We start from the raw sequence: 12942 nt of genomic DNA on the forward strand, positions 1-12942 counted from the left end.
ATATATATATATATATATATATATGTAACCTACAATACACAAAAATGTATGCTGGAGGCTGCCCAGTAACACCACAAGATTTCTTATTTTTTCCCCCATCGTTTAGAATGAACGGTTGGCAAACAAACAAATTAAAATTCCCTAGACTTTAAACAATATGTTCGCCTTTGCCACCCTTTTATTGCTTGTTTACTTAAAAAAGAAAACTATTAAGCGACTTTGCAACATTGATTAAAAAATAATGATGGTTTTGTGTATACAGCTAAGATGCAGACAGATAGAGAATACAAGCAAACCTTCAGTCAGACACTGATTCTTGCTAGAATACAGTACTGTGAAAAAAGTTTAGGCACAATACTGTGGGAAAATGCTGCAAAGTAAGATTGCTTTCAAAAATAGAAATGTTAATAATTGTTGTCACTGTAAAGAGAAGTCTAAATCAAATCAATATTTGGTGTGACCACCCTTGAAAACTGCATCAGTTCTTCTATGTACAGTTTTTGAAGGAATTTAACAGTGAGGTTGTTTAACCCCATAAGGACCCGCGCCTGACATGTACGGCGCTGGTGGACGTGACTTAAGGACCAGCGCCGTACATGTACAGCTGGCTGATAGGGCCAGAGTCCCACAGTGGGACAAAAAATAAAGTTAAAAAAGAAGTTAAAAAAAAAAGATTTACCAAAAAAAATCAAAAGTTTCAAGTAAAAAAAAAAAGAGTAATTTTCCCAAAATAAAGCAAAAAATAAAGATATATATATATATATATATATATATATACACACACTCGCCTAAAGAATTATTAGGAACACCATACTAATACGGTGTTGGACCCCCTTTTGCCTTCAGAACTGCCTTAATTGTACGTGGCATTGATTCAACAAGGTGCTGATAGCATTCTTTAGAAATGTTGACCCATATTGATAGGATAGCATCTTGCAGTCGATGGAGATTTGAGGGATGCACATCCAGGGCACGAAGCCCCCGTTCCACCACATCCCAAAGATGCTCTATTGGGTTGAGATCTGGTGACTGTGGGGGCCATTTTAGTACAGTGAACTCATTGTCATGTTCAAGAAACCAATTTGAAATGATTCGAGCTTTGTGACATGGTGCATTATCCTGCTGGAAGTAGCCATCAGATGATGGATACATGTTGTCATTCTGTTTACGCCAAATTCGGACTCTATAATTTGAATGTCTCAACAGAAATCGAGACTCATCTGACCAGGTAACATTTTTCCAGTCTTCAACAGTCCAATTTTGGTGAGCTCGTGCAAATTGTAGCCTTTTTTTCCTATTTGTAGTGGAGATGAGTGGTACCCAGTGGGGTCTTCTGCTGTTGTAGCCCATCGGCCTCAAGGTTGTGCGTGTTGTGGCTTCACATATGCTTTGCTGCATACCTCGGTTGTAACGAGTGGTTATTTCAGTCAACGTTGCTCTTTTATCAGCTTGAATCAGTCAGCCCATTCTCCTCTGACCTCTAGCATCCACAAGGCATTTTTGCCCACAGGACTGCCGCATACTGGATGTTTTTCCCTTTTCACACCATTCTTTGTAAACCCTAGAAATGGTTGTGCGTTAAAATCCCAGTAACTGAGCAGATTGTGAAATACTCAGACCGGCCCGTCTGGCACCAACAACTATGCCACGCTAAAAATGGCTTAAATCACATTTCTTTCCCATTCTGACCTTCAGTTTGGAGTTCAGGAGATTGTCTTGACCAGGACCACACCCCTAAATGCATTGAAGCAACTGCCATGTGATTGGTTGACTAGATAATTGCATTAATGAGAAATAGAACAGGTGTTCCTAATAATACTTTAGGTGAGTGTATATATAATGTAAAAACGGGCAGCACTCCAAAGGATAAAAATAGAAAAATACTTTATTTACCCACAAAGATCATGCGATGTTTCGGCTCTATACAGGAGCCTTCCTCAAGCAGTGTGTACTGACAAAATGCTGAGCATATATAGCGCTGTGCCAAATCATAACAATTTCCATACCAGGTGAACTCACTAGATTACAATTAGTAAATAATCAAGTATAAAATACATTACAAGTTTGTAGGTGAAATATAACCCAATCAATCAGTGCTGCATAATCATAATACACATAATTTATAACACAAAATATATTCAAGATTACATAGTGTAACAAAGTACATGCAAAAACATATAATTAATATAATTAACAGTGCCAGCTGTAATCAATCTTGCAAAGTGTCAAGTGCTTACTAGATAGGTAATGCAGACGGAGGATGAAAGCGGAAAGCCAGCTGCCATCCATGTTGACACGTGCGGTCCGGCGTGCCTGAATCGCCACTACGCATGTCTGAGTGACGTATAATTCCTGCTTCTGAGTTTCATTATCGTCGTCATATTGCGCATGCGCTTTCCAGTCGTGAAATCGAGTCGGCCATCTTGGGTAAGGGAAAAATCCACTTATTGCCCGGCGCAAGCGCACAGGATATCAGTTCAGTCCGGTGCATTACAGGATCAGGGTGGTAATGGCAGGATCAAGGTGGCTAAGTGGGATCGGGGAAAAGCTACCACAACACTATGGAGGTGGAGCCTCCTGCCGTGACCACAGAGCAACTGCGCATCCGCACGTGAGTGTAGGGTCGCATTGCATCAATGATCAAAACCCACCTGTCGCCACCCTTTTAAGAGGGTTCTCCTCATGACCACCCGCCATGTATATATCAGACTGTAGCTAAAAAGGCACTAGAATTAAAAAATGATATTTAATAAACAGACAACTTCTGCACGCCGTGATCGCACTCCATAAATGAATGCAGCCTCAGCCATCCTCTCCCCAAACTCCATGGCATACCATCTAAAGGAAAAATAAAGAAAGAACAATTATTAAAAACGTAGGGAATCATCAAAAATATGTGTTTTGTCCAATACTACGGATGGGATCTCACCATAGATCTAGGGTGATTACTTCTATAAGTCAATATCGTGTTCCTGTCAGTTGGCTTGGTAAACAGTTCTGTCTGTAACCTGCCATCCTACAGGATCACACGGGTATCCAAGAACTGCATCTCAGCGTGGGAATGCACCAGAGTGAATTGCAGTGCATAATCAATTCCATTAAGGAATCTGTAGCATTCATAAAGCTGCTCAACATCACCAATCCAGATGAGGAAGATGTCGTCTATGTACCACCACCACGCCCTAACATGTTGGAAGTGGTGGCTTCCATAGACGACATCCTCCTCAAATCGACGCATGAAAATATTGGCGTAGGTTGGGGTCACATTGGACCCCATCGCTACGCCCTGTTCCTGAATGTAATAGGAATCTTGAAATAGGAAATAATTGTACCTCAGCACAATTTCCAATAAGGCTGTAATAAATTGTTGGGAATGATAAGTGAGTGATGACTTCCTAACATAAAAGAGACTGCAGCCAGCCCTTTCTGATTGTCTATTGAGGTGTAGAGTGAGGTGACATCAAACAATGCCAGTGTCACCCCCTGCACACCCACCAGATCGATCATCTGCAATTTGAGTAAGAAATCGGTAGTATCCTGTATATAGGAGCTGCCTCCATGCAAAACCACGCAAAACCTTATCAAGGAAGATGGCAATATGGCTAAAAATTGAATCAGAGCCCGATACGATGGGGCGGCCCGGTGGATCAATGAGGGACTTGTGGATCTTAGGCAACACATAAATCACGGGAGTGACTGGATGCGTTACAGTAAGGAAATCCACAAGTCCCTCATCAACGACCCCCGCACCCAAGGCATCGGTTAATACATTCTCAATTAGCCCTGCAATTTTAAACCTGGGGTCAGAGTCAATGTGTCTGTAGATGTGTTGTCACCCAATTGCCGCATGATTTCGGCAATATATTTATGGGTGTCTAACACGGCGGCCTTAATTGTAAGTTTGGGATCATGTTTCAATTCATTGAGGGCAACCATCTCATCAGCAGTCACATTTGGATGACTAAAAGGTTGTACAGAATGTATCATTTTCAATCTCTGTATATCAGATTTAACAGCAGCCACATACGCATCAATTGCTGGTTCATTGATTACGGGATTGAAATTGCTTTTAAGTGAGAGATCGAACATGCCAAGAGATAATTCACTCATCTTGGCATGTTCGATCCGCTCCTTGTTGTGAAACCAAACTTTCAACTTAATGGCACGGAAAAAAGCATGTAAATCAAAATCAAGCTGAAATCCTTCTGTCTCTTTATGCAATCCCAGACAGATTTAATGATGTCGGAATCAGGACTCTGTGAGGGCCATATCATCACTTCTAGGACTCATTGTTCTTAATTACATTGGCTGTATGTTTAGGGTTATTGTCCTGCCCCAGAATACATTTACAGTTCTATTTTTGAAAGCATTCTTACGTTGCAGAATTTTTTCCACACCCACTTAAAACTTTTGCACAGTACTGTACATTTGTTAGGCTATTAAAATATGAGTAGATAGAAGGGTGCATGACTCCAAGAACCATTCCAACTTAGTCTTAGCCTGGTACACACAGAAATCTACGAGCCAATACTATGCCCTCAATTTAAAAAAAATTCCGTCTGATTCACATCTGATAGAGCAGGAACGTGTGACATTTAATCAAATGTCATGTTACAGAAAGATTCTCCCATAGAGAATTGTTTGAATATTGGCTATTCATCTTTAAAAAAACAGCATTTATATACATGTGAGGATTCTTCAATAATGCAATGAAGTTGTAATCCTAGCATATGGTGCACAGGCAGGGCACCAAAAGTTTTGTTGGTTGGTTTTATTGCTATCCAGCATTGGTGTCCATGCTTGCACACTATAGAAAAAAAATGTAGGCCTCTCTGGTGGCTTGGACCATAGGAGCACACATAGGCTGGCGCATTTTCCTGTAGTGTGCAAGCATGGCCACCAATGCTGGATTGCAGGGTGGCTGTAACCATGGAAACACTATGCAATATGTATAACAACAATACATTAGTAAGTGCCTATCACGGTCCTTCAGGTGACTGATGTCAGGAAATCAAGGAGATTGGCTGAGTGTGGAAGAATCTAACAGCCTCCTTGATTTCTCTTGATTCAGTGTTGATAGGGTTAATGACCACTTCCCTTTTCTCAGCTGTTGCTCAATAGTCATCACTTCTACCCTTTATAGTCTCACCCCATCCTTCTGACTATGTGGTTGATAGCTTCATTTGGGTTTGGCTGAGCTGGTGTGAGATCCTCTCTAGTGTTCCTGTTCTTCCATCTCTACAGAAGTTAAGTGTTGCATTTGTTTGTATTTGTTATATTCCCTGTTGTTGTTTCTGGGCCTGAAACAGTGACTTCCATTCGTCCATCTGGGGAGGAATGGGTTGTCTTTGGTCCTATACTTATTCCAGGGCCTTATAGGGAAATCAGGGCCTAGATATCTTGCTTATGAATATTCCTACCTTCAAGGTCTATTCATATTGATAGGTAGTCAGTGCCCGGATTAGGGTTGTCTAGGAGGTGATCTGTTTCTTACCTTTTTTCAGGCCCAGTTACTGTTCCCCTTCCCTCCTGTGTTCAGTGTGGATTCCCCCCCCCCCCCACACACCGATCGTGACAGTGCCTTGTATTAACTTTCTGTACATAATAAATGCCATTTTCTGAAGTGAGACAACCCCTTTAATTGATTGTATTTGTATATAGCTATTTGAAGACTTTACAGTTCAAATTTTTAGCTTACCCGAAGATCTGCAATTTACAAAAGTGGCCTATTAAAATTACAGTACTTGCGGAGAAAAACATAAACAACAATCCAAATTAGGGTGGGTTCACATCTGCGTTCTGGATTCCGTTATGGCTTTCCATTATAAAATGGTTATAATGGAAAATAACGTAATCCATAAGACAGAAGGACAGATCTTTTTTGCTGCCCATAGACTTGTATTATGACGGAATGTAAAACGGAAGCCGTAAAAAGGCATTCCGTTTTGCTTTCCATCTTAATAGATGTCTATAGGGAAGCATAATGGATCCGTCTGGTTTCCGTTATGCAGAACGGAGAAAAAAGTCCTGTTGACAGTACTTTGTTTTCTGTCTTGCATAACGGGACCCAGATGGATCTGTTATGATTCACATAGACTTCTATTGAGACGTTTTGACTTCCGACTTATGGATTCCGTTATTTTCTGTTATAACCATGTTATAACGGAAAGCCATAACGGAATCCCTAAAGCAGATGTGAACCCACCCTTAGTCGGATTATATACATTATCAAAGCTTGTCAGGACACCCTATGTGTCCTGACATAGGCAATATTTGAATAATAACATAGGCAATATTTGAATAATATGCGATATTTCGCAAATTTTTGGCCGAATATTCACCATAAATTCGCAAATTCGAGAATTTGTGATCTCCATTCATTATTTACTTGATTGCGAAAATCGGCAATGTAATATATTCACAATAAAAATTTGTGATTAGAATATTCGCAATCAACGCTAAGGGGTAGGCAACTTTCCTATTGGTTGCTAGGGATATTGCTAAGTGCCGATATTCGCAATAAATTTGCGAAAAATGTGCGATACATTCGCAATTAACATATTCGTGAATACGAATATATAGCACTATATTCTAAATATTCGCAAATTTTCGAAGTGGCGATATTCACGATTTAAATTCGCAATTTGAATATTCACGCTCAACTCTACCTATGAGTAACTCTTCAGAGAAGTAAATGCTATAATAAGTAATTCCTTCTAACTCTGAACCCTGTAACTATTCTGATGGCACATACAAGCAATGCTAGACTGTCTTCTTCTGCTAAACTTCTTGGTGTTTAGCTTCATGCAAAAAGCCCCATATATACATCATCTGCAGGGTATATTTGCCACAGAATAAAATACATGTACTAATTGTGCTGGCACAGGATCTCGGTCCACATGACAGCTGGGGTCCTGCTTCAATGGCCGAGAACAGTCATAACTCTGGTTCCATCTAATCCCTTATATGCTGCAGTCAATAGCAACCACAGCATCTACGAGATATGTCTAAGTGATTCATACTTCATGCGCTCCCCCCCATCCTCCAGTGACGCAGTCAAGAAATTCCAATGGTCTGATGTAGCAGCCAGAGTCTAATAGTATGTTTTACACTGACAGGTGTAATACACTGAAACACAGGTGTATTGCAGCCTATTACTGTATATGAGCGATTAATGTACCATTAGTTCAAGTCCCGTATTAGGACTAAAAAAATCTTACATGGTTTGGTTTCACTAGTTTATAATGTGAGCCAGTTCACCATGCTGCATTTAGAGAATAGCCTGCCCAGGGTTAAATTCCACGGCCGCACTTGTCATATTTGAACCTTGAATATTATTGCTTGTTATTAAGAACTGAAATGGAAGAGAGCAGAGAAAAGCCACATAGACCAATAGGCATATGCAATTTAATAAAACCCTAAACCGTAAATACAGTATATTTTGCATGTTCCGATGATAAAATGACTACAGCATCTATCAGCAGACTTTTGTAGGATTAATTTACATTCAATTATTTTCACCATCTTTGATCAAGCATAAAATGAAGCTGATAAAAAAAAATTGGCCTAAAGCAAATATAGCTTAGTTTCTTCCACATTTGCAACACACATTTTATTAAAGAGTTTTTGTTTATGTTCTCAAAATAAAAATAGTTCCGTGACACATTTATCTGAAAAGCGGAAAATAAAGAAATGTCACATTATACATTAGACGGATAACAGTTGGCAATCAAAATGTTTAAAATGTGTAAAATTACAGAATTAAACAACTGTAAGGTAAAAATAGCATGAAATGGCAGGAAACAGCGGGCATGATAATCCATAATAATGAATGCGAATGGAAACCAGTTCTTTACACAGACAAAGCCGAGGTTTATTTAAGCTCTTAGCTACCAACACAGATTTTCTTCTGGAGTATTAAAATTATGTCAGTGCATTTCAAATGATAAGGTAGGACTCAGTAGTAAGGTACCCCCTAGTTCTAGTTGAGACACGCCATGCCTTGCACTTGAGCAAAGGGTCACTGGGGCAGGGACATCGGTATCACTATGTCACGGTGGGTATCACTATGTTATGGCCATGGTCGGGGGAAGCTAACTTACCTGCTCCCTGCTGACACTGGCCCAGTGGCAGGACATTATTGGCTGCAGGGGCCACATGACCCACGTCAAAGTGGAAACTGGAGGGAGACAGACTGAAGGAACCTGAATACAGTAGCGGGAAACAGGTAAGTATGCTTCCCTCCACAGATCCATTGCATGTGGGGGGTCTGGCAGAATGGTCTCACCAAAGATAAACAACTCCATTGGACTTTATGCATTACTACATTTAAATGAATAGATTACTATGTACTAAACAATCTTGTTGAGATCACAAAGATGAGAGTCGATCTTCCTGTCTCCTCTTACTCATAAAAGGGGTCCTGAGCAGAGAAGCCCCCAATGTGCTGTCCATGCACGTTAATAGAACATATGTATTGTAGTTATCCAGGTGGGACAAGTTCTTCAAATTTGTATTATTCAACAGTTTTATTATCCAACAATGTAGTGTGCATTCAAACGAGCTGTTTGTTTCCACCCGCTACCACCTGTCTACCCATAGCCATATATTTTACTGCCACTTTGGCATTATTAATTTCTTGAAAGGGGTTGGATACAGTATCAAATACGACTTGTCAGGGGAAATGGGGCACTTTCGATTTGGGTCGAATGAATTCAGACTCCAATTGAAATTGAAGACTGATTTGTGTGGAAATTGTACTCAAAACAAATTTCAAGAAATGTATTCATCTCTATTAAGAATCTACTAAGAAATTATTGTTTTCCGTTCTCTAAAAAACATTTTCAAAAATCATAAGCAAAAAAAATGAAGAACAACTCTATTCTGGATTGGAATGCTAGAACAATACGCTACAATTTTAATAAATGCATTTGTGGGAAAAATATTTTGTATAGATTGTTTATCTTTTTAAATAATAAGTAATGTTGTTCTCTAATGACATCTAACAGTAGGTTAATGTTTTGTTAATGGTGCCTTACAGCCCAGTTAACTGGATGGGTCATTAGGTGTCCCGTGGCTGCTTAGTTAATTATGTTGGGTAAACATGGCCTCAGCTCGTAGCATATAAATCTGATTTTTACTGCATGAAGTTCAATAATATTCTGGAAGCATAGCATATCCAGCTGAAGACAGGATCATAAAGTATTCTACATAGCAAATGAAGGAAAGTAAAGCTTCAGGCCTCATTCACAGACGAGCTGTTTGTAGAAATCTGCAGCCAAATTGCTGCCGTATAGCAAGTCATAACTATGAAAATTACCGAAATAAACATGCCCTATTGTACACATTTGCAGAAATCTTTCTTTGTTTTCATACATTTCATAATTTTCATCATTTCAATGTTATATCTTAATTTTGCAGGATGGTGGCTTAGGGCCCTTTCACACTTGCGTTCTTGTCTTCCGGCATAGAGTTCCGTCGTCGGGGCTCTATGCCGGAAGAATCCTGATCAGGATTATCCTAATGCATTCTGAATGGAGAGAAATCCGTTCAGGATGCATCAGGATGTCTTCAGTTCCGGAACGGAACGTTTTTTGGCCGGAGAAAATACCGCAGCATGCTGCGCTTTTTGCTCCGGCCAAAAATCCGGAACACTTGCCGCAAGGCCGGATCCGGAATTAATGCCCATTGAAAGGCATTGATCCGGATCCGGCCTTAAGCTAAACGCCGTTTCGGCGCATTGCCGGAGCCGACATTTAGCTTTTTCAGAATGGTTACCATGGCTGCCGGGACGCTAAAGTCCTGGCAGCCATGGTAAAGTGTAGTGGGGAGCAGGGGAGCAGTGTACTTACTGTCTGTGCGGCTCCCGGGGCACTTCAGAGTGACGTAAGGGCGCCCCAAGCGCATGGATCATGTGATCACATGGATCACGTCATCCATGCGCATGGGGCGCTCTGACGTCACTCTGGAGTGCCCCGGGAGCCGCACGGACTGTAAGTATACCGCTCCCCCGCTCCCCACTACTACTATGGCAGCCAGGACTTTAATAGCGTCCTGGGTGCCATGGTAACACTGAACGCATTTGGAAGACGGTTCCGTCTTCAAATGCTTTCAGTACACTTGCGTTTTTCCGGATCCGGCGTGTAATTCCGGCAAGTAGAGTACACGCCGGATCCGGACAACGCAAGTGTGAAAGAGGCCTTAAGTGGTTATCACAGTTGCCTTGCATCACTGGGGTTCCCGGTTTAAATTCAACTTATGACAAAACCTGCATGAAATTGTACAGTGTCATGCAACCCATAAACATAATGCCACCTCTGTTTTGCAACTAGTTGGCATTTGCTAATGCAGGGCATCAAGTGAGCCTCTTATTCTTTACCTACAACTAGGGATGAGCGAACCCGAACTGTATAGTTCGGGTTCGTACCGAATTTTGGGGTGTCCATGACACGGACCCGAACCCGAACATTTTCGTAAAAGTCCGGGTTCGGGTTCGGTGTTCGGCGCTTTCTTGGCGCTTTTTGAAAGGCTGCAAAGCAGCCAATCAACAAGCGTCATATAACTTGCCCCAAGAGGCCATCACAGCCATGCCTACTATTGGCATGGCTGTGATTGGCCAGTGCAGCATGTGACCCAGCCTCTATTTAAGCTGGAGTCACGTAGCGCCGCACGTCACTCTGCTATGATCAGTATAGGGAGAGGTTGCAGCTGCGACGTTAGGGCGAGATTAGGCAGATTAACTCCTCCAAAAGACTTCATTCTGTGATCGATCTGCAGCTGTGTATCATTGAAGTGCTATTATTGACTTGCTCACTTTTTTGAGGCTGCCCAGAGCGTTTTTAGATCACTTTTTTTCTGGGGTGATCGGCGGCCATTTTGTGACTTGTGGTGCGCCAGCACAAGCTATCACCAAGTGTATTTAACCATCGATAGTGTGGTTATTTTGTGCTATATCCTACATCAGCTGCAGGATGAGCATGTGTCACCGAAGTGCATTTAACCATCAACAGTCTGGTTATTTTTTGGCCATATACTACATCAGCTGCAGGCTGAGCCTGTGTCACCGAAGTGCATTTAACCATCGACAGTCTGATTATTTTTTGGCCATATACTACATCTGGTGCAGGCTGAGCCTGTGTCACCCAAGTGCATTTAACCATCAACAGTGTGGTTATTTTTTGGCCATATATTACATCAGGGGCAAGTTGAGCCTGTCACCCAGCGCCTAAAAAATAGACCTGACATTTCTATTCAACCAAATCTGTACTGTTTTAGCTGGTCAAGTTATTTGTAGTGACCGTAAAAGCACACTTTTTTTTCTGGGTTGAAAAACCATTCCCAAATTTGCCATTCTCAAAATAACTAGTTTCTGGTATTTGAGGCCTACTTGAAATCTATCCCAAAAAGAATATCTTACATTGAAGCTAGTGATAGTGTCATTCAGAAAAACCTAAGACACACGCTAGCGTGCTGATAGAAATCTGATTCTGTGATTAAACCTATACCTGTCACACAGCGCAAAAAAAAACAGGCCACACATCTCTATTTAGCCAAATCTGTACTGTTTTAGCTGGTCAAGTTATTTGTAGTGACCGTAAAAGCACACTTTTTTTTCTGGGTTGAAAAACCATTCCCAAATTTGCCATTCTCAAAATAACTAGTTTCTGGTATTTAAGGCCTACTTGAAATCTATCCCAAAAAGAATATCTTACATTGAAGCTAGTGATAGTGTCATTCAAAAAAACCTAAGACACACGCTAGCGTGCTGATAGAAGTCTGATTCTGTGATTAAACCTATACCTGTCACACAGCGCAAAAAAAAAACAGGCCTCACATCTCTATTTAACCAAATCTATACTGTTTTAGCTGGTCAAGTTATTTGTAGTGACCGTAAAAGCACACTTTTTTTTCTGGGTTGAAAAACCATTCCCAAATTTGCCATTCTCAAAATAACTAGTTTCTGGTATTTGAGGCCTACTTGAAATCTATCCCAAAAAGAATATCCTACATTGAAGCTAGTGATAGTGTCATTCAAAAAAACCTAAGACACACGCTAGCGTGCTGATAGAAGTCTGATTCTGTGATTAAACCTATACCTGTCACACAGCGCAAAAAAAAAACAGGCCTCACATCTCTATTTAACCAAATCTGTACTGTTTTAGCTGGTCAAGTTATTTGTAGTGACCGTAAAAGCACACTTTTTTTTCTGGGTTGAAAAACCATTCCCAAATTTGCCATTCTCAAAATAACTAGTTTCTGGTATTTGAGGCCTACTTGAAATCTATCCCAAAAATAATATCTTACATTGAAGGTACTGATAGTGTCATTCAGAAAAACCTAAGACACACGCTAGCGTGCTGATAAAAATCTGATTCTGTGATTAAACCTATACCTGTCACACAGCGCAAAAAAAAACAGGCCTCACATCTCTATTCAACCAAATCTGCACAGTTTTAGCTGGTCAAGTTATTTGTAGTGACCGTAAAAGCACACTTTATTTTCTGGTTTGAAAAATAATTCCAAATTTGCCATTCTCAAAATAACTAGTTTCTGGTATTTGAGGCCTACTTGAAATCTATCCCAAAAAGGATATCTTACATTGAAGGTATTGATAGTGTCATTCAGAAAAACCTAAGACACACACTACCGTGCAGATAGAAGTCTGATTCTGAGATTAAACCTTAACCTGTCACACAGTGCAAAAAAAAACAGGTCTCACATTTCTATTCAAGCAAATCTGTACTGTTTTAGCTGGTCAAGTTATTTGTAGCGACCGTAAAAGCCCTTTTTTTTTCTGGGTTGAAAAACTAATCCCAAATTTGCCATTCTCCAAATAACTAGTTTCTGGTATTTGAGGCCTACTTGAAATCTATCCCAAAAAGGATATCTTACATTGAAGGTATTGATAGTGTCATTCAGAAAAACCTAAGACACACGCTACCG

The sequence above is a fragment of the Bufo bufo genome, chromosome 1, assembly GCF_905171765.1.
Source record: "Bufo bufo chromosome 1, aBufBuf1.1, whole genome shotgun sequence".
Lineage (NCBI taxonomy): Eukaryota > Metazoa > Chordata > Amphibia > Anura > Bufonidae > Bufo > Bufo bufo.